Source organism: Mus caroli, chromosome 4, assembly GCF_900094665.2.
Source record: "Mus caroli chromosome 4, CAROLI_EIJ_v1.1, whole genome shotgun sequence".
In the NCBI taxonomy this organism is placed as follows: Eukaryota; Metazoa; Chordata; class Mammalia; order Rodentia; family Muridae; genus Mus; species Mus caroli.
Window position 1 is genome coordinate 26,857,474 of NC_034573.1, and position 23,626 is coordinate 26,881,099.

Consider the following 23,626-nt stretch of genomic DNA (forward strand, 5'->3'; position numbering starts at 1 on the left):
GGCTGGTGGGCCTCAGAGGCTGGTGGGCCTCAGAGGCTGGTGGGCCTCAGAGGCTGGTGGGCCTCAGAGGCTGGTGGGCCTCAGAGGCTGGTGGGTCTCAGAGGCTGGTGGGCCTCAGAGGCTGGTGGACCTCAAGTTTGAATCCATGTTAGGGCATTTCAGACCAGTCTGAGAAATATAGGGAGACCACCCTATCCCCCCAAAAATAAACAAAAATCTATTAAGGAAAGAATACAACATTTGAACTCCAAAAACTATAGAACAGTACAGAATTATGAAAACTTAAATAAATGGAAAGACATCCAATATTCCTAAGTCAGAGGACACACTAAGATAATAATACTACCCAAACTGTACATATTCAAAGCAGTCACCATCAAAATTCCAGTTGGCTCTTTCTGCAGGAATTGCCAGTCTGGTTTTAGAATTCATATGGAGAAGCAAGGGGCCCAGAATAGCTCTATCTTAAAGAACAAAGTTGGAGGACTCACACTTCCTTATTTTAGGTCACACTGCAGAGCCACTGCAACAGACAGCATAGTACTCCACCTCACACCACACACAATGATTAACTCAGTACAGCCGAATTCAGAATCTCTAGAGCTCCTACAGGGTGTGTAGCTAGAGAAAGGATGCTCTCAAGATAGAGACCAGCTACACAGCAAGTTCCAGGTCAGTGTGGGCATGAAACACTGTCTCCCAAACCACAGGAGACAAAGGGGAAAAAAAAAACAACAGGTAAGGGTGACCATGTAAAAATTTAAAACTTCTGTGCTTTTAAAGAAGACCATTAATTAAGAAAGTAAAAAAGACAAACCTTATGAATGAGGTAAAATATGTGCAACTTGCATATCTAACAAAGGTTTAGCATCTAGGATATATAAGTAATTTTTGTAATTCAACACTCTGGTTTTTTTTTTGTTTGTTTGTTTTTTGTTTTTTCGAGACAGTGTTTCTCTGTGTAGCCCTGGCTGTCCTGGCACTCACTTTGTAGACCAGGCTGGCCTCGAACTCAGAAATCTGCCTGCCTCTGCCTCCCAAGTGCTGGGATTAAAGATGTGCACCACCATGCCCGGCACTCTTAAAGCAAATAACTCAATAACAGCCAAAGAATTAAAATATTTTCCAGAAAATATGTACATGAAACGACACTCGACATCATTAAACATTAGGAAAATAAGATTACAGTCATAATGAGATGTCACCTTACCCCCAGTGAGATGAGCGTCCAAAAGACTACCACAATGCCTGTGGGGGTGTGGAGACCCTACTGACGGATTGTAAAAGAGCACTATCAGGAAAAGCATTTTGAACAGTTGCTCAAAATGTTAAAGAATCAGTGTATGTCCCAGTACGCTAAACCAAGGTTCTCTAGAGAACTAGAAGGGGGCTTGCATCCATGTGTGTGTGTGTGTGTGTGTGTGTGTGTGTGCGCGCGTGTGTGTAAGAAAGACTTGAGAATAAATGTGTTTTGAGGAACTGGTTCACATGATTATTGTGGAGGGCAATATTACCACTTGGACAGGATCTAGGATCAATGTGAGACAAGCCTATGGGTATACCTGTGGGGATTGTATAGATTAGGTTAGCTTCTGGCCAGTGATGTGAAGGATTATCTTGATAGGTTTAATTGAGGTGGGAAGACTCACCCCAAGTATGGGCGGACACATTCCCTGGGTCCTGGACTGCATAAAGGGGCGGGGGGGGGGGGGTAATCTGCACACCAACAGTCACCATTCTGTTTCCCCACTTCAAATGCAGTGTGGCCAGCTGCTATAGGTAGGACTCAAACCTACCACAACAGACTGGATCCTTGAACTGTGAACCGAAATGAACTCTTTGAGCCTTAGGTTGCTTTTGTAGGAAGATTTTAATCACAGCAACAGGGAAAGTATTAAGAAAATTAAGACAATATGGAAGCTAACAAGTCTAAACTCTGTTAGTCTGACTCCAAAGACAGTCTGCTCTCCCTCAGAAAGGCCATCAGCTGTTTGAATGAATCGCGCTTGTATTCTAGACAGTAATTTGCTTTACTTAAAGACTACATTAGTCAACGCTAAGCCCATCTTGCTCCAAGAGCAGAAACCCTAGTGTGGACTGAATAAAGATTGCCTCACTCGGTGGCCAGAGTGAGCAGATGGCTTACTCCCAAGAAGCAACATAGGAAAAACTAAATGATTTGTTTTCTTCTTAAGAGCAGGAAATGTAAAACTTAAATTCAGAGCCGGGCGTGGTGGCACACGCCTTTAATCCCAGCACTCGGAAGGCAGAGACAGGTGGATTTCTGAGTTCCAAGCCAGCCTGGTCTACGAAGTGAGTTCCAGGACAGCCAGGACTATACAGAGAAACCCTGTCTTGAAAAACAAAACAAAACCAAAAAAAAAAAAAAAAAAAAAAAAAAAAAAAAAAAAAAAAAAAAAAAAAAAAAAAAAAAAAAACCTTAAATTCAAAGGGGGGGGGGGGGGCGGTTGTTACTATTGTTTGTTTGTTTGTTTGTTTGTTTTTAATTTGGTTTATGTTATTCAGTGATATAAGTGGTGGAAAGAATCAATGTCAGCAAAAAAAAAAAAAAAAGACAGGAAGTTAAGTGAGATCTAAGATGACTGTAGCGCCTACAGAACATCAGCTAGACCAACACAGCAGAGACTGACCAGAGGAGCGGGTGTTCCCAACACTGTCAGCTAACTTGGTGCAGCCATGTTAACAATAGGCTTGACCAGAAGCCAGGTGACGATGTCCCTAAAGCCAAACCAGTGCTGAGGCAAACAGCACCAGAGGAAATCACCCCGAGATGCCCGGGGCCTTAGGGCCAGTGCTGGGGCCTGGGAACAACATGAACTCTTGTTCTTCTACAGATTTTAATCTGGAGTTCACAGATGCATAGAGGACCCCTAATAGACTTGAAAAGGTCCTTGAACCTTTGATTACCACATGGAGCAGTTTTGTGTGTGTTAATTTTTTTCCAAGGAAGGAGTCATCAGGTTGTAAAAGGACCTTTGATAGGAGAAATGTTAAAACATTATTTAGAGTGCCAGGCTAATTTTCTGGCCGTGTGATACATTGCACTAAGTGGTCTGGCACTCCCAAGTCTTGGACTAAAAATGAATTCTTAGTGCATGAGCTCACTGCCTGCAGGGCGGTTTGATTCTGCCCTGGCATTTGATAGGACTTGTTAAAGGATTAGAAAAGGCAGGATGTTGGTACGTTTGAGGCCATTAAACCAAGAAGGAAGAAAAATGTATTGTGGCGTTGAATTAAATGCTGAATGGCTAACGACGTTCTTTATGGTCTTTGTCAACACTCGGAAGGAAACCCTGCTTAGAAACAAGTGAGTGACAAATCAGCTCCGTCTAGATGCAGCATGTTGGGAAAACAAGTCGTCTTTCCAAGAAGCGCCGCGTCGGTCATGCTTTGATAGTGGAGACCGGGAGGGCTGGGATGCTTGTGTCTGTGATTATAACTAGTATATGACCTAGAAAAAGCATCCAAAGGTCCTTTTCCATATGGAGACCAGAGTTCCTACAGCTCTGGTGTCAAATGTGGAAAACCAATGAAGGGTGTGTCCTGGAGGCCCTGATCTATAGGAGAGATTCTATATAAAATGAGGCACAGCCCTCAAAGTGCCTTTCTCTCCAGGCCCTTGCTTTAAGTCTTATTTTTGGTCTTGATCATTAATTCCCTTTCATTACAGTAGATGGACAGTGGTGATGGTTGCTCAACCAGAAATGTACTCAACGACCACTAAACTGTTTATCTAAAATGATGAAAATGGTCAATTATAAACTCTGGATACTTTATTATGACACAAACATAGATAGGATAATACAGAGTGATGACGGTCCACTTATCTTATGTGAGAAGAATTCTGTGCATGAGAACTATGCGGTCAGAATCTTGTCAGTGGCCAGTCTCACCCAGAGAGATCCTGAGGGCCCTGCCAGCCAGGGAAGAAGAGAAAAAGGACAGGCCAATTTCTGTGTCAGTAGGAATAATGAGCCAGGTGAGAAATCACAGATGATAAAGTAGAGACGAGGCGGGGTAGATTGATGTGAGACGTAAGGTGAAGATAGAACTGACAGCCTGTACTGAGGGCCTAGACAGCAGTGAGGAGCAAAGATGACTGCTGGAGCAGTTGGGTCCACGGTAGCATCTTCTGTTGACATGCTGCCTCACGCCTCCCTTACCTGCCACTCGCCTCACTTGTCTTTAAGGGCTCTTGGCACGACTTCCTGTAGCCTTCCCTTGCTTCAGCTGCCATCCTTGTATGGACCCACAGGGTCAGCTCAGAAACACACTGATTTGTGAGTGTGGGATCGGTACGCGCAACCGTGTCGCCTGGATGGCACGAAGCAAGCCAGTCTGCAGATGAGGCTGAGAGGCTGTGTGGCTCTCAAGAAAGGGTCAGAACTGTGCAGGATCTCTGTTGGCTTCTAGAAGAAAGATAGCAGAGGTCTTAGAAGACTGAAAATCTTAGGAGGAGGCAGAAAGATCTCTACAACTTAACCAAGTACTGAAGCTAGGAGGAAGAGTTAAGGCATTGTTGATGAACATCCAAGATCCAAGAAGAAACATTCTTCATGAAGTTGACAGACGCTCCTAAGAGGTATGCCTGCTTGCAGCCCACAGTGAACTTGATGCCTGGCTGTGTGATATATTATCCTTGAAGTCACGTGGGCACTAATACCCCGATGCCATTTGAGAACCGACTCTGCGGATGTTTGCTGGGTGGGCATTGCCAGGGCTGATGATCCTCTCTAGAGGCTGGATTTCAGGATGAGATTGCTATTATGGGTTTTCCCTGTGATACTCAGCAACCATGGACCATATGCTTACAGTTACTCCTCGAGGGAACTCTGACAAGATGATGATACTGCTTTTTCAAAAGAAACTACAACAGAAGGGGAAGTGGGTTGGGGGGACACACCTCTAAGTTGTAATGTGCTTCACAACGCATGCGCCTAACAAACTAAGCAGTCGGTTTGTGTACAAACTGCCACAGCATCTGCTGCTTTGCCACCTTGCTTTGCTGTTTTACTTAGTGCCCAGAAAAAGTGAACACCATTCCTTTGAGGAGGGGAACGTACTCTCTCTCTGACTGGTATGAATATCAGTGTTGTGTAGGAAAGAGGTGGCTGCTTCCTTGGGTGAGCCTGGGTCGTCCCTCTGTCCAGCAGTGTGCCCTTAGGTAAGGCATTTTGAGTGTCCGAGCCAAGCTTCTTTTATCCTCCAAATGGGCTAATAACACTGAAAATCCCTAGCTCAGTCCCTAATAGAAGTTTTCAGTAAAGGAAAATCACGGTGGTAATACAGACGCTGCACCCACAGACTGGTGTCTGTTAGTTACAGAGTCGATGAAAGTCTAGGAATTAGTTCAGATTAGCTAGTTTTCACTCATTTCTTTTTGGTTACTTCTCCTTTTCTTATAACTCTTTTTTTCCAAATCGCTTGGTGACAAATAGTTCAGGTTGCAACCTCTTTTAGGATAGGATAGATGAAATCTGAATTTTGCTGTATCTGGGAACATAAACACCGTCCTTGGTTGTTAGCCAGAGTGAATTCAGGCTCAGGAAGAGAAGGACCGATGGTCTGAGCACTGTATTCCAGCAACTGCGTTCCAGCTACAGTTCCACAGACAGAACAACTAGGGGTCTGCACCTGAAACGTGTAAATGGCTTCTCCCTAGGGCATGTGCACCTGTGTGTGTGCACCTGTGTGTGTGCGCCTGTGTGTGTGTGTGTGCCGGTGGTTGTCAGTGTTGTATGTGCATGTGTCTCTCTCTGTCTCTGTGTGTGTGTTCAATATTAATTCACTTTCTCCATCCTATTGAACTGCCTTTATCTCTTCCCCCTTTTTGCTCTGTGATAGGCACATTTCCTTGTGTTGCTTTCCCAGGGCAGTAAAAGACACAAGAGCCCGAAGACTTGCAATCCAAACATCTCCAATCCACATCATAAGTGGATGTCTAAATTCTGTCTGAAAGATAATTTTTAAATTCATATTTATAGATTCCAAAATTTAACGCCAAGTGAACCCATTACTTGATAAAGCTTTTCTAGCCACAAAATCGTGTCCACATTTAGTCCTTCTTGGTATGAGTAAGGACTTTAGAACCACTGTCAGTAAACCTATAACTAATATTTTGGCAGAACATTTGAACTTGATCTTGCTTAGTAGCAAATAATCTCTAAATGGTTTTATTTTTGGAATTGAACTTTTTGTTTTTCCGATCACTGTCCATTCTCTAGGCACTCAATCCAGAAGTGGGGAATGCCCCTGTGTAAATGGGGATTCGTCTCAGTATTAGCCCTAAAAACCAGTAAGCTGGTTTTGGACAGAAGTGGTAGCCTGAACCTAGAAAACTCACCTTGACCTTTCTGTGCAGCATCTCTGCTGAGAAAGCTGTTGCTGATTTGTAGAGAGCATCCACCACTTCAGGAGATAACATTGATAAAGGAGAGAGAAGGAGAAACTTTTAATCCCACAGCCAAGGGGTGCCACCGTGGATGGTTGTTAGCGTGCATTCAGGCTCAGTACGGACATGGACCGATGTTCTGAATACTTTATTTTCTGTTCTTTGTGTTACCCCACATCCTGGGAAGGTGGGAAGGAGCAATTAGGGAAGGAATTTAACCTCAGGAAGACACCAGAGGCTCAGTGCTGGGAGTGAGAGGAGCCCTGAGCTATCTCTATGTCTTGAAGAAGTGATTCTGCTCGTATGAGATCTGTGTGTGGGTGAAAATGCCTCCACCTGCCGTCTCCTGGGGGAAGTAGCTCATCACATCCTCTTAAGCCCACTAAGACCAGCTCAGCTAGGAGTTAAGCTGTCGGGGATAAAGAACGCAATCAGCCTTGCCTATACAACTTTCCAGAAAACCAAATCGTTTCGCAGCTAATTGGTACAAATGTTCCCTTGCCCACTGTTTACAGCTGGAGATCCTCTTGAACATTTTTATGTAATTAAACACCATTTACTCTTCCTACCTTAAAAATGCAGGTCCTGCCGACTCTTTCTTTTAAGTAAATTTAAGATTACACAAGAGGGAATTATAGACAGATAATTTCCCACATTTGCAGTACGCTACTTTATTTGGAAATGAATGAATAGAAACCGCTCACATGTCTACTTCTGCACTTCCCCTGCTTCTCTTAACAGTAACTATGAAGAAAGGAAAAGGCGGTGTTGTCATGCTTGGTGTAGCTGTACTACAGCACATCACCCACTGTTTCCTAAGAACTGTCCACTGAGCCACTCTGTGTGTGGAGTCTTCAGAAATCAATCTTGTTAGAAAATGCAATCGAGGCAGGAAGCATCCAGTGTTCCCTTATTCACCGTTGTTTCTAAGAGGCCAGGAGTTCAGAGCACTTACTGGCTGAATGGGGGTGATATATGCTATCCTGTGGGCCACTAGGCCTGGAAGACCTCCAAAAGAGCAGTGTCCTATGGTTGCGTTGTCTGCTATCCATGTTTAGCTATTTAAATTTGACTTAGTTTAAAATCAATTGCTCATTCTTAGCAGGTAGACTCCAGGTACTGGGTCGCCACACTGAGGCTGCTGTGCTGTGCTGTGCTGTGCTGTGCTGTGCTGTGCTGTGCTGTGCAAATGCTGAGGTCCCCATTATCATAGAAACCTAAATCAGTGGCCCCAAGACTTTTAAGAGCATCCCTTGTGACCATATCATATAGTTAACACAAAAAGCCTATTTACCAACCTGCTTGAGACTATTGGTCAAATAGCAGTCAGATTGCTAGCAAGGCACCGTGCAGCAGTATGAATCTGTTTGACTGTACCAGTTGTTGAAGTAATAAAGCACCAGAGTTAACAGAGACTTGGTGTTCTAAGCTCTTCACTATCTGCTGAGGCTTTAAGGGCACTGGCTGTTTCCCTAAGGTTCTCGGACCCTTCTTCAGTCAACGTAAAGTGAGGAAGCTGATGACCTGGAGGGTCACAACACTGCAGGCCAGATTGGTGGCTGCTGCTTTGGGTGTCATGGTGCCTTGACTTTGAGAAGGGGCCACTTTCTCAGGGTCATTCTGTAGGCTCACATACCAGTGTCATGGCCATGTCCCAAATGACAGAACTATCAGCTTCAACAAGACCTCAGACATCATCTCATGACCCAGAGAGTCACTCAGCTAGTTTGTGACCAACTGAGAAATACAACACTTAGTCTCTTATTTATTTATTCACTCGCCTATTGGCTACCTCTTTCTGTGTCTACTGTAAAAATGGGGATTATTAACCTTAATGCCTGGCAACATTGTTAATAAAAAGCAAGATGTTTCTCAACCTTAAATGTATGTCTTATAATTTGAAAATCCCCCCAAAATCCCCACATATTCACATATATTCATATACATATTTTTCCACCTCACTTAATCCTAAGAAGAACCTGTGTGAAGAGTTAGGCTCAGAGGCAGAGCACCTGTCCCACATAAGGAAGCCACTGTGACACAGAGGGCTGTGTCTCTCCGGACTTAGGAACAATAATCTCTTGTAAATGTACGGCAATACAACCATGTGGCATTGCTAGTTTTGGGCCTGTGGCATTTTGCAGTTCAGGAGTTAGTGATATTGGAAGTTACTGCTTTGCTCAAGTGGTGAATTTTTTTTTTTTTTTACACTTTGATAATCTGCCAGTTGCACAGACTTTGGTTCAGCATGGGCGGCTTTGAAGTATATTTTTAAAATGAGAGAATCCAGATTTGTAATTAGCTTTGCAAATGCTAGTTGTACAGTTTCAGCATCCGAGGAGCTTCTGCTAATGTCCCTGTTCCTAGTGGCAGTTCTGTGTGATTTTTTTTTATTCCCTCTCCGTCCCCCAAGCAATTAGGAGAAACAAAGTCTGCTCTCTGAGGATCACTTCCTCACCTCCTCATTTGTATAAACTATGAGCTTGGTGACCTCACCGAATTAATGATATACCTGATCGCAACAAAGGACAAACCTTTATAAGCCACTCTACCCTCTTAGACTCCTAATTATCAGGACAAGGTTCCCTGAATTATTATGAAGTCACAGTGAACAAATAATCTACTTCTTGATACATCTTTGTTCCTTTGGGTTTTTTTTTCTAATCATTGTGATAGGACAACCCAGACTTTTATGTAAGATTGCTGGAAGAGATGAATTTAGTTCACTCTCAAAATAAAATCAAAAGTGCTCACACCCTGTCTCCTCATTTCTTAGCTATGTTATTGTGTGTGCTGGACTCAGAAGTTGAGTTTATAGATAAGAATAGAGTTGTCCCGTTCCAGGAACACTGGGAGCAGGAGAGATGGTCCTCCCCAGGGAGGAGCACACAAATTGGTTTTTAAGTCCCAAACAGACATCCCTGAAAGCATACATACAGGTACCGTTAGACGGACAGAATGGGTTATATTTAGGGATATGTATGTATGTGTGTATGTATATACATGCACATGTACACATGGAATAACATTTAGTGAAAAAAAGAGACCATGAATTTGAAGGAGATTTTGGAGGGGTATGCAGGAGGCTTTGGAGGAAAGAAAAAGAAGGAAAAATATAGTTATAATATCAAAAAATGTTTAAATAATTTTTTAGAGAACAAAAGAAGAACACTGGTTCTGCATCCAAAGTACCCAGGTTCAGTTCCCAGCACCTACTTGGAGGCTCCCAACTGTCTATAACTCCAGTCTCAGGGGATCTGACACCATCTTTTGGCCTACAGAGGCACTGTACACAGGAGGGCTGCGTGCACATGGTGCATTGATATACATTCAAGCAAACACTCATACACATAAAGTAAAAATATATAAAATCTCAAAAAACCCTAAATAAAAACTTATGAGGACATGCTTGAAGCTCACATCACCAACACCGTCTCTTGTTAGCTTTCTAGAGATCCAAGAAATGGTCAGAAACTCAGGCAGCCTGACACTCAGGTGACCCTCCATGTCACTTGCAGTGACAATGAAGGAAAACGACTGATAAGTCCTCATTTGAGAAAAACAATTGAAGTGTTTCTATGAAATATTATAATACTACAGGGATTCAAAAGTGTGTTTTCATTAACTGTAGCAACATTGCGACATGTTCTCTCTCATGTAACTCATATTTAATTTCATATTTAATAATTAAATAAAAAAACCTCTATGTTTATGTACCAAAAGAATACTGGTCCACAATCCAATTTTAAATCCAACACCTTTCAGGGTGTGGAGTGTGTGTGCAGGTGCGCGTGCATGTGCACATGTGTTCATGTGCATGCATGTGCATGTGTGTATTCAACCCCAGAAGTTACACTGAATGGGCAGTGAGCTTCAACAACAAAATATCCTTAGTCATTTATTGGTCAAAGTTACCACTGTTCATTATTTTTTTCCTTATACTCTTTACCTGTTTTTATGTGCTCTACAACAAACATTAACTCATTATCAGAGAAGAGGAAATAAATATGTCTAATCTTATGAATAAAAATTTTATCTGAGGACCTAAGGTTAGGCTAAAGCCAACAAGAAGCTTGTCTGACTTGAAAACAAACACTTTGGAGGCATAGATGTCAGCCAGAATTCACAAGTTAATCTAGAACCTCTTTTAGTTAAGACCACCACTTTGGCCTCTATACTGGGGCATTTGAATTTTTGAAGAACGCCTTCTGAGATGGAACAGGAGAGATCGGGATGATTGGATCATAGCCACATCCAAGCTGTGGGGGTTCAAGTGAACACCTGATAAGGGAAGCTTGACTGCAGGAAACACCTGCAGAGGAGGTCTTCCGCCTGAATAGAGCCTAGATATTGGTACCTAGGGGGGATTGTCTTGCTCTGGCCTTGTAGTTTGTTGAAGAGGAACACCAGAACCACTGTGGAGTACTGTATTGTTCTCAAAGCTGAGTAGAGTTTGTGAGGCAGCATGCAGGAAATTCACGGTGTGCAACACTCATCCACTAACGAACGGGCTTTCCCTTCCGGTCTAGGTGGACACTCACTGATCTATCACAAGATTGCCTCACCGAGTTTGGGGGTCCATGTCTGAATGGATTGCTGTAGCCTTCTCATCTCTTCCTCTGCCCAGTTCCCAGCATCCTAAGACTCGAAGCCAGGACAGGACCTGGGGAAATTATATGTAAGTTTTTACTAAGATTTCTTTTCTTTAACCCAACAAAGCTCAATGTGAGGCAATCATGCCAATAATCCAAGCACACAAAAGTTAACTTTCTTTTAAGAAAGTGTCATGAGAAATGTAAATTAAGCAAGAAACAAGGGCTGGAATCCCAATGTTAGTACTTCCTTAGCTCAGTGGTTCTTACTCGTTAGCTTGCATCAGAGTCACACTGGCAGTTTTGAGCCAAAAGATCTGGTGTCAGCCAGCAATCTGCTTTACTAACATTTTCCAAGTGATGCTGATGTCAGTGCCCCAAGGCCCTCACTTTGAGAATCACCACTTTAACATAATTGTGTTAGAAGAGTGAATGGCAAAGGCAGGAATCTATATGCTTTAATATTGAATACATTAAGAGGTAGAACCTGTAATTACCTCATTGACGCGTACCTCAGAAAACAGCTCTAGGGTCTGCAGTGCGGCTTCAGCTCAGAAGTCCAGCGGTTACCACGCGCCAGCATTCCTCCTACACTGCTGACCACTCTTTGCTTGAACTTTAGGAGGTCAGAGTAACAGTGCAGCTGTTAGCTTGAGGCAGTGGCCACAGTCCCTTGACAAGTGTGCACACCATGTTTGATGTCAAAAGGAGAATCCGTGGCTCCTTTGCAAAGTGAATCTTCACAGTACCGTCCCTCCCTGGTACACTGAAATGTAATTTCATTTACAAATGACACATCAGGGGAGGTACACCTCCAGTAAACAGTCGCTGAGCAAGGCTCGGTTTTTATGGATTTCCAAAACCTCAGTCCTGCCTTACTTTGAGGTCAGCTCATTACCATGTTAGCTAGCTTCCAAAAGTCTAACTACTTAACTGCCAAAACCGAAGACAGTTCACCCTGCACTGATTCAAACCCACGAAGAGTTTGGCTAAGCAAATCCCCACTTGGATAAGGTGAGCGGACATGCAGATGTACATACATGCTTGTGAGCATGCTCTGTTTCCAAGCCAATGTAGACATTTAAAGTATTTTTCTTTCATTTCATTAAATAAATGTGAATATAAAATAGTAATGGTGATACTGTCCTGTCTAGGAAACATCCAAGAAATTGCTGGGCATTTTAAACTTGTGGTAAGGCACTACAGTTGATAAGGTTTTTCTTGGATGTGGTGAATGTTGTCATGCAAAGTAGCGCTTGGGATTTGCAATTCTTTTATTATCATCATCATTATTATTATTTGAATTGAGAATGCCACTGTCAATACAGTATTTGCTACCCAGCTATGTTATCCTAGATGAAATAGGCCAGATAAACTTAGTGCTGTTGCTCATAGGAGGTACCTGGGGTTGTCAGACTCACACAGTCCATAGGGAGAATAGTGGCTGCCAGCAGGAGGGCAGAGGAGTGGGGTGTATTTTTCAATGGGTACAGTGTGTGAGCTGGAAAGGTTATATTTTGGTAAAAGATGGTGATGTTGGTTACATGGCAATGTATATGTTCTTAAATATCACCAAACTGTGCATTTAAAATGATTAAGAAAGTATCTTATGTTACAGTCTAACATAATTTTTTTAAGAGTAATAGCAGAACTCAGTCTTTCTTTCAAGAATGCTGGTCCTTGGCAGCAAAGTCACAGCTTGAGAGGCTGCGGAGCCATCGTACACCGCTCTCTCATTGTGCCACCTTTTGTTTTCAATATTTTTTTTACTTATTTTACACCCTGATCACAGCCCCCCTCTCCTCTTCTCCTAGTCCCACCCATACAAATCCCTGCCCCCATTTCCCCCTTCCCCTTATCCTCAGAGAAGGAGAGCTCCCTTGGGTACCCTATCCTGGGACATCTATTCCCAGCAGGACAAGGCACATCCCCTCCTACCAAGGCCCAACCAGGCAGTTCAAGTAGAGGGAATGGGATCCAATGGCAGGAGACACAGACCAAGACAGCCCCCTCTCCACTTGTTAGAGGACCCATATGAAGATCAACTAGGTCCAGTCCCTGATGTTTAGCTGTGGGCCTCTGCCTCTGCTTCTATCCACTGCTGGGTAAAGCCTCTCAGGAGACAGTCATGCTAGGTGGCTGTCTGTAAGCATAGCAGAGTGTCATTAATAATCTCAGGGGCTGGCATGCCCACATGGGATGGCCCTCAGTCATTGGTTGGCTGTTCCCTCAGTCTCTGCCCCATCTTTATCCCTGCACATCTTATAGGCAAGGCAAATTTTGAGTTGAAGGCTTTGTGGGTGACTTGATGTCCCCCTCGCACCTCTGGAAGTCCTGCCTGGCTATAGGAGGTGACCACTTCAGTCTCTACATCCCCTGCTAGTAGGAATCTCAGCTAGGGTGACCCCCATACACTCCCCATATCCTTTCCCACTCCAAGCTTCCAAGGAGTCCCAGAGATGTCCTCCCCCGTGATTTCCATTCTCACTCCCAGCCCTCTACTGTCCCCGCCTTCCCACACCTGATCTCCATGCCATCCCCATTCTCCTTCTCACCCCATCTCCTACCCAGTTCCCTCTCTCCATCCACATTTGATAACTATTTAGTTTCCCCTTCTGAGTGAGATTGGTGCATCCTCCCTTGGGACCTCCCTATTACTGTGGGTTGTAGCATGGTTATCCTGTACTTTATAGCTAATGTCCACTTATACGTGAGTGTATGCCATAAGTGTTTTGCCATAAGTGGGTCAGAGCTACCTCACTCAAGATGATATTCTCAAGTTTCTTCCATTTGCCTGCGCAACTCGAGATGTCTTTGCTCTTAATAGCTGAATAGTATTCCATTGTGTAGATGTAACACATTTTCTTTGTTTATCCTTCAGTTGAGGGTCACCTAAGTTGTTTCCAGCTTCTGACTACTATGAATAAAGCTGCTAAGAACGTACTTGAACAAGTGTCTTTGTGGAATGGTGGAGCCCTTTTTGGGTGTATGCGTAGGAGTGGTATACCTAGATCTTATGTAGAGCTATTCCCAGTTTTCTGAGAAACTGCCAAATTGATTTCCAAAGTGCTTGTAAAAGTTTGCACTCCCACCAGCAATGGAGGTGTGTTCTCCTTGATCCACATCCTCACCAGCACATGCTGTGGCTTGGGGTTTTGATCTTAGCCATTCTGACGAGTATAAAATGGAATCTCAGGGTCATTTTCCTAGTGACTAAGGAAGCTGAGCATTTCTTTAGGTGCTTCTCAGACATTAAAGATTCCTCTGTTGAAAGTTCTCTGTCTAACTCTGTACCCCATTTTTAATTGGGTTATTTGGTTTGTTGGTTTCTAATTGCTTGAGTTCTTTATGTACTTTGGATATTAACCCTCTGTCAGAATTAGAATTGGTAAAGATCCTTTTCTAATCTGGTGACTGCCGTTTTGTCCTATTGGTGGTGTTTGTAGCCTTACAGAAGCTTTTCAGTTTCATGAGGTCTCAGCAATTGTTGACTTAGTGCCTGAGCCATTGCAGCTCTGTTCAGGAAGTCTACTCCTCTACTAATATGTTCAAGGTTATTCCCACTTTCTGTATTTCTGTATTCAGCATATCCAGTTTTATATTGAGGTCTTTGATCCACTTGGACTTGAGTTTTGTGCAGGGTAAATATGGGTCTATTTGCAGACAGCTTTCCTCTACATGCAGACAGCCAGCTAGACCAGCACCATTGTTGAGGATACTTTCTTTTTCCCAATGTATGGTTTTGCCTTCTTTGTCAAAAATCAAGTGTCCATAAGTGTGTGGGTTTATTTCTGAGTCTTCAATTCTATTCCATTGATCACCCTGTCTATTTCTATACCAATACCATGCAGTGTTTATTATTATCCCTTTGAAGTACAGCTCGAGATCAGGGATGGTGACGTGTGTGTTTCAGGAATAATCTGTAAGCTGTGATATAACTGCTCCCAGGAGTGATGTCTAAACTAACTAACCCTGGGGGCCTGTAGATTTAGCCTCTGTGATCATTGGAGACCATCACACATTTTGGAGCCAGTTCTGTTGATAGTTTTTAGAAAAATGTTTGATTTGATCATTTATAATAGACTCAGATCACAATTATATTCTATTCATGGAACCATCAAATTAATTTTTTGTATACATGATGATAGTTCAGGGGACATGATGTTGGCAGCATGGGAATATATGTTGATATATTAATCACAACCTCCAGAGGTTTCCCCCCAGTCTCCAAGTAAGCTGAGCTGGAGCGCACCATGAAGTTCCTACCGAGTAATAAGCTTAGCCGCCTAAATGCGTTACCAGTTTACTCCGAGTCTCCAAGTGGCTGAGTGCTAGAGAAGTGGCTTTGTGGCTGCACCTGTCACTAGTGAAATGACACTTCTCACTATTACAGGGGAATTCAGGGTTCTCTTTTGTGGGTTCTTGGTCTCATTAATAAAAAGATGTTAAAATGGACTCAGGGCCAGCAAGGTGGCTCAGCAGTTAAAGTAACCTAACAACCTCAGTTTGGTCCCTAGAACCTGCACAGTGGAAGGGAAGAACTGAGTCCTGAAAGCTGCCCTCTGACCTCCACACCTGTACCATGGCACGGGTGCATGTGCATGCTCGCGTGTGCGCGTACACACACACTCGCGCACACTGATTTTTTTAAGAACAGATTCAGAAGGAAACTCAAAGATCATTTTATTAGAGTTTGAGAGAAAAACAACTGGGTAGGCAAGCTATAGATCTCAGAAGACGCTGAGATGGAGAGCCAGAGGAGATGGAGAAGAAGAGAGAAACCCAGGCCTTTTTAAGATGCATAAAAGCCTCCATGTTGAGCATTGGCATTGCGTGGCACCAGGGTGTAGGGAATATCATAGATAGTGAAACCGTCTGGAAGGTCAGTGAGCATTCTCCAGACAGTGAGTGAGTGAGTGAACTGGGAGGAAATGCCCCAAGGTGTTGGACTGCAGGCACATGGCCCTTTAGAGGCCATTTCGCAGCACACGCCTCCCGCATGTCTACTTTACACAATTTTTTTATTTTTAATTTTTTTTTGCACATGTTCTCTTTGTTAGATGAAACCCAGGTGGAGAAAGGCTTCCAATCTTTCTGTGCCAACTGGCTTCATTCATATGTTAATCTTGGTAAAGCAATTTTAGCATATACTCGCTTACCAGATTGCCTCACCCTCACATTAACGGTGAAGTGGCAACTTGCCCTCCTAGGAACCCCCATTCATCACAAGAGGGCCTGGTATCTGCCACACTGGTGGCATACACTGCAGAGAATGGCTATGTTGAGATGTGTCACTGCTCTTCTGCCCCAGGACAGCATCTGTGACGCTCTACAAACCAGTGGGTTTGTCGAAGCCCCTATGCGTTGTAGATTAGAAACTGTTGTGTCTAGATTTTTCCCATATTCTACGCCTAGTTGACACCAAGTCAGATAATTACATGAGTCTTATGTATTAACTGTTGTAATTTCTAGAAAAAGTCAGAATCCAAAAATAATTGTCTCCTTGTGGCAAAGCAGAGGTCACTTCGTATACCTTCTTGAAAAAGTAAACTCATGCATGGTTCACTTAACAACAGCTTTGCTCTGAGACCGCCAGTTTATCCTGTGGACCTCAGTGTGCACTCACACAGCCCACACACACTGAATAATGTCATCTTCTGGAACTGGTCTGAATTCTCATTAGATCCGTGTTATCCTACATAATCTTCAAAGTCACATAAAAGAATAAACACAAATGTTCCCTCTAATCTAGTGACAGAGATACAACTCACCTACATCAGGTACTTTTATGTGTCCTTCCAAACTGTTTTTATCCAAGAATTCTAACTTCATAAGCCATGCTCTGCACTGATTTGTACTGAAGATCTTGGTGGCACTTGGAAATAGCAGCACTAGCCAGACATCATCTTACATGACAAAGAGCTCCTCTTTCACGTTTTCCCTCCAGGTTCCATTACTCAGCTTTTACACAAGACACATGAGGACCTCCCAGTATCCTTATCTGGAGGATGCTTCTGACAGCTGTCATTCTCAACCCTACATTCAATTAAAAAACCATATTGGATGGACTTGCAAAGCCTTTGCAGCTCCTGGGATCACAAAAGAAAGATTGGCCCTGTACAGATGATTTTAGTGTTAGCTCCACTGGCTATGTCTGGTTACTTTGAAAGTCATACTTAATGCACAGTAAGCCAAATTGGTGGGTATGGGGAAGGCTGACTTAGCTCAGTATTATCCACAATCTAGACAACACACCCTCCAGTAAAACTCTAATTCCATCCAAGTGCCTGCCTTCTCTTGTTCTGAACCAAAGTTTCCCTCCGCTTTTCCTTCTAGTTCCCCTCCCAACCCCCCAAAGCAATGTCTGTTCAGAGCACTGGGCTCGGGTGTGCGGCTCTCTTACTGCCCTGTGAAGGGGGTTTCCACTTAAGGTTGGGGTGACTCCTCACACCAACAGGGTTAAAGAGGTTCTAAAACACAGAAAGAAAGACCAGGTGTGACTTTAGGGGTTGCTTAAGCCTCCGGAGCAGTACCCTCCACAGTCCTTACCTTAGAATTGGTATTTAGTAAGCAGCTGCTGGATGCAGTTGGGGTTACTAAATGGGTCTTTGGAAATTTTTACCTTTCCCTGTATAAGACAGTAACTTCCTTGAAAGGGGAGACTTATTTGCATCCCTTCGGATCCTGTGTCCTTTGTGGAACATAAACTCTATATAGGTTGGTGTGACGATTTCTGTGGCAATCAGGTGGTCAGGGGACGAATGCCTACATTCGACTGGACCTTTTTTTACTATCTGCACCCAGCAATTGATGGCACTTAAGTAAATATCCTCAATTGTGTCTGACATCCGATTGGGTACAGGTGTAGGGACAGGGCAGACGGTACCTTGATCCTCCCTGGTGAAGGAGTTGCTAATACTGATGAGACTTGGCTCCTTCATTTTCGATTTGGTTGCTTCACTTCACTGAGTCACAGCACCTGCCACTAGGATGGCCACACGACTAAGCCAGAAACCTTCCTTCAGATGGCTGGTGACATTATATATGAATCTCTGGTGACATTCTCGGCCGACATTTGTCGCCTGATCTCAAGTGCATGCTAAGAGTGAGTTAGCTTTGTCATTGACACGGAGACTAACTTTCTCTAACCCAGACTAGTGAAAACTGAATTGTGCCTCACCACACACAGGTTTTGTTTTCACTGTGCTCAGACCCTCCCATCTGTCACAGCACAGTCATTTTGGGTCTGATTTGGGGGCGGTGTGGTTGTTTCTCAGTGGTGTATGACCCACTTTTTCATAATACTTCATTCCATGTGTTTTTACAACACAAGTCAGAAGCTGACGAGAGTGGACTGAAGCCCCAGGAGCATCTTCTGAGGCTTTTCGCCAGCTCTAGAACCACATTCTAAGAAGAAGGTCTTAGCCCCGCAGGGTGTGCGCTCCCTACCAGAGAGTGATGGGCCACTTCCTCTAGTTTCTGGATAATGAGCCAGTGCACAGGTAATGATGCCTTTCTCATGGTTGATTTCTTTTGTGTGCCAATTATTTTACCAAACTAGACCTTTAAAAATACTAGCCACTTATCTACATAGCTTCTCTGTTGGGATGGGGAGGGCTCAGGAGAGTAGACATTTTCATTGATACTTTGAGACCTTAGTAACTTTTCCTTAAGAATCTGAAGAGGTTAGAATCAAAAAGTTCTCTCTGTTTTCTGTGTGCCCCTAGCAGACATCCTCTCTGATGGTTGGTTGTTTCGGTTTGGTTCTGCTGCTTGTTGTTGTAGTTGTCTGCGAGCATCAGATACCTCACTCCGCCGTGGCATCTGGGTGATAGTTAAACCTTGATCAGCTTCTGCCTGGGGTATGGGCAACCTGTGGCGAAAGCAGACAGAAAGCTTCAAAGAAGAGAAGGGCTAATGAGGGCCCGATGTGTCTTGCTAGATACTGGCCACTGTAGGCTGGAAGCAGACAGAAGCCAAGTGCTATTGGCTTACGTTTGGCAAAAACCATTCCTCAACACCTGTTTATAACTTTATGTTTCTGACATCATAGCTGTTAACCAGAGGATTCTGTTAAATATCGTAGTTTCAAAACAAAATGTTGAAGGTGTCACCTGTCCTAATGTCACTTATCCTGATTCATGGGAGAGTTTTTGGTGAACATTTATTTACCAGGGTCTGTCTGGCTTGTGGCAGTATCATCTGCACACTGGACTGCATACCGTAACCTTAAGATGTGGAGCATGGCCAGAGATAAGTCAACCTTGTTTTCCATGAAAGTCCTGAGACAGAAAAAGAATGAAAGTACAAACAGTGACTGGAAAAAGTGTCACACACTTGAGCCACTTTGCATCCCTTGTTAGGACAAACCCTGGGCTGGGTTTTTACATTCGTGAAGCTGTGCGGTAGGTGGATCAGTGTGGGAGGTTCAGAAAGAGTAGCGGTTAGAATAAGATTTTCCATTTATTGCCCTTTGTGCATGGCTAAAAATAAGATTCATACAAATCAGAATGTGTAGTGCAAGCAAAATCATTCTGTTAATTCTGATGACTGGCCTGCCCGCATCTTTGCATCTGTCTGTTAAGTGGTCCATTAGGAAATAAATGTCTCTGTTTAAATAGCAAAGGTAACCTACGTTTTTTTGTTTTAATTCTATTTGTCTACACATGATAGTCTGTCATTTCTCCTCTTCTAAAGGGAGAAAGTCATAATTCACACATGCACGAATTGTGTTGGTGACTGAAGTGGTGAGATCCTTGACTGTGTCTAAAAAGTACTGGCCTCGTTTGAAAGGTCATTTTATGGTGTCCATCTTCAAGGCTTATTGCTAGAAAGTTATCTCTTATGAGCCCATACAGTGGTAAGGAGAGAGGGTCACTTAGCTGTGTTGGAAAGTGGATGAGGACATGAACCAGTGCACACCTGTCCTGGAGCGTGCTCCATCAGCACAGATGTTGGGAGGAGCAATTGACCAAGTGAAAACTCCCCTTCATCTGGCTTCAGAGTCTCCTGCAACCACAGTAAGTGATAATGTCTCCATTTGTGGCTAGATGAAACACCAAAGAGAAGTGTCGGCAGTGTTCACAGGGAAATTTGTACCTTAGTGATCCCAGGATTGGTGCTGTCCCATCGCACCGACTGAAGAGCGGTGGCATTTCCAGAGGTGTGTCTGCAAGCGCCCCGAGCCTTTCAGTTTGATGCGGTCCATGAGGTAGATGAGTCAGGATGCCCTCTTCACGAGGCATCATTCAAAGGCAGTCATTCAGAAGCCTCAGCAATGGGAGCGGCAAATCGCACTCCTCTGACTGTGACGGTCCTCGTGTGCCGCAGCTGAAGCAGGAGCGGTGGGAGACGACAGACCCCTGCACAAAGCTTAGCCGGGAGACCCATGCACCTGGGCCCATCCACTTCGCCTCCTAGACCTGAGCATCCTTATCTGGAAATGGGAAAAGGTGCAGTACCTGCCCCAACGGGTGTCTGTGGGATTTGATGAGGTAATGATGTAAGATACAGAGCCAAAGCTGTGCGCAGTGAGCTGTGCTGGTGCGGCTGCTCATTCATGTTCCCTCCTGCATCTCGAAGGTGTGCTGGAGCATGGCGGAGCATCCGAGGTCCTCCCGTATGTTTACAGTAGAAATTTTAGGATTTACTACACAAAGGCTCAGCCTCTGGGTCTTCATTCCTCATTTAGAAGGTGAGAGCATTTATAGAGCAGTTTTTTCTTTTTCTTTTCTTTTTTTTTTCATAGCCTACTAATGCTGCCTGTCAGGTGATTTTACTTTGTAATGACATGGACATGGTGTGCAGCCCTTCCTTTGTAGATTAGCACCGAGCATATTAGGCTATTTTTATCCTCACACTATGCTTTTCATTTAAACACGAGTATTTCAGTTCTAACATCTGTGCGTGTTGGGTGTAGTACCTGCTGGTGTACATTAAGAGAGTGGCTGCACTAATGCTGTAATCAAGCGAGCTTTTAAATATTTCAGGTAGGAACTAGCAAAATCTCAGGAGCAATTAGCTTCCATTGTAGTTTCGCTCCCTAGCGAAAACATTGCCTACACTGATCCATCATTAGGGTGACCAACGCTAACAGGCAGAAGACAGTCAGCACTGCGTTCATTGGTTTTTGTTAATTATTTTCTGTTTCATGTATATGTGCCCTTCTCTGTCTTTTTCCTCCCAACAAGGTTTTCTATTACAAGTTAAATATTATTTTATAATATAAGGGCATAGCTATAAGCAGCACATAACTCGTGGTTACCCTTTTGAAGCCTTGGGGTTGGACAGTGAGAGTTCAGACTAGACATTGCTTCAGCCTCCTCTGTGACCTTCTGGGTTGCTGGTTCTCATTTATCAAATTAAAAGAGAAATTGTGACAGTACCTTGACTTTGCCTCACCTGGGACGCGATGAAAGTGATGAATGGGAGCAATAAACACAGAAGTTACCGCACAGCCCAGAAGCAGCGAGGGTTCACTGTGAGCAGGGAAGGGGTTTTTAACTGCAGAGTCCCTTGTCACGTTGATTCTGCCATCCTGGGTACCAAGGCTGATTGTAGCATACAGATATAAGGTCAGCAGATTTTCTGGGTTTCAGGGTTAGGACCTGGCAGTCTGTAGTGAAGACAGACATTCCTCAGGTTAAGGACCAAGACAGTTGGCCTTTTCTTACAGCCATATCCCCTCTCCCACATTGTATCCAAACTGTGCTTTGTATGTGTTCTCTCTCTCTCTCTCTCTCTCTCTCTCTCTCTCTCTCTCTCTCTCTCTCTCAGAATCCTTTTCCTCAGAGAAAATCCTTCCAGGTGACTTTCAGAGTTCCTGGCATTACAGTGCATGCATGCACAGGCACACACGCACAGGTGCACATGCGCACCCTGGCACACAGTGGCACACACATGCATACACACATGCACATACTGGCACGCACACGCACACCAGTCTTTGCCAGCCTCACTGCACTTTGCCACTGAAGCGTCTATGAGAATTATAGACTGGAGAAGGTGATAAATTAGACTCTGGCTGTGATTTCCTACCTCGCCTTTGGGAGGGATGACAAAGATTCTGAAATTCATCCCGTTGATACACTCTCCTTCTTCGTATGTAACACTGGTTTTAACCTGTCCTTCATGTGCAGTTTGAGGGTAGTGGCCAGGCTGGGCCCATTATTCCTTTGGTTGAATAATATAAAGGATTTGCAATGGAGATTACTCGAATGATGTATTTTAAGTGCATGTCCGCATTGGTAGTTTGCTGCTCTCAGTCATGAAATGCTTTGGAGTTTATGGCTAATGGGTAAATGCTCAGAAAAACTGAAATTTTCAATAAGATTGACATTTGGAGTAAGAAATATAAATCTAATGAGAGCATTTCAACCAAGGCTTGTAATTAGGGCTGAATAGAGTACATTTACCCACGCTCGCTGCAGAAGGGCACGGCGGAAGGTGAAATTGCATGCTCTTCTGTGAAGGAGCGAGGAAGGCCAATGTATCAGTGTCAGGCCGTGACACCAGAGTATAAATGACACTGTCACCAAGTGCTGCACTGGGTACCAAGGGAATTCCACTCGAGTAAATTACATTACTTAGACAGACCTGAAGGCACCGTGCTGGAATGAGTGCAGAAAAGGAGAAGGCTGTCAGCACAAAGCTGAGAACGTTGCCATATAGCCGACTGCAGGATGCACGTCGCTGGCTGTGTGGGACCTGGAAGGGACAATGTTCCATTCTGTTGTTAGCTTATAGACTTGACAGATATGTACAGTTGACCATAGGGAATGGGTATAAGCTGATTTCTGTGATCTGGTCACCATTGGGTTTCCCTTATTATTTACAGTTGGGTGGCAATAGGGGGTCAGTGTACATTTGCCATTCTTTCATTTTCTCTGTTGTGAGAATCTAACCCCTGCCCCCTCGGTAGCGCTGTTCACCTCATTTCCAGCCCCCCTGTCATAAAACACGTCACCATGGTCAGGTGGAATGTATCTGTAATCCCACCTACTGGAGAGACTGAGGCAGGAGGATTGCATAAGAACTCTTTTTCTCACACTATGTCCTTCTGTGGGTTGATCTGTCTTAGCGTTTCTGGGCAGGAACTGGGAGAAGAGATTAAACATCAGTGATGACACCATCTCCTCTCCTCACTTACTGAACATGAGCTGGTCTCCTTTTGTCTGGCTGGGATGCCAGTCAGTCCCTGAAGAAGCCAATCACAGGGACTCTGGAATCAGTCACTCACTCCTTGGCTAGGAAGTAAATTGTCCCAGAGAGAGTAGTCTGAAACATCAGGGTGGCTTTCTCAGCCATGTGTCACACCTTATCCTTCTTGAGACACCCCTAAACAGCCTCTTGGGGGACACGCTGCATGGAGAACATGGACTCTACAGGTTATCTCCACACGGGTTACATGGCAGGTGTTCCGCCATCTTCCTAACACAGGGCACATTGGACATCAGAGGTGGCCCTCAGGCTTGAGTTTTAGTCTTTCCAAAATAATGCTGTGTCAGAGGTGGAATTTCATCTGCGTTTTGTGGCTGTATAGACTTTATTCATTTAATCATGGGATTTAGGAAAGCCACCTTACTTGGAAAACTAGGTTTGAGGGCAGGAGAAGAGAAAATGA

At 43.9% G+C, this 23,626-nt stretch overlaps 1 protein-coding gene across 3 annotated transcripts in view; it reads left to right on the top strand.

Annotated features, from left to right (window-relative positions):
* Positions 1–23,626, top strand: part of Bach2 (BTB domain and CNC homolog 2) — a 341,164-nt gene that overhangs the window by 168,186 nt on the left and 149,352 nt on the right. For all 3 annotated transcript variants that reach the window (XM_029476474.1, XM_021160930.2, XM_029476473.1), the window contains one exon: positions 10,942–11,090. The gene's annotated coding sequence lies outside the window, so the exon portion shown is untranslated. The remainder of the gene's footprint in view (positions 1–10,941; positions 11,091–23,626) is intronic.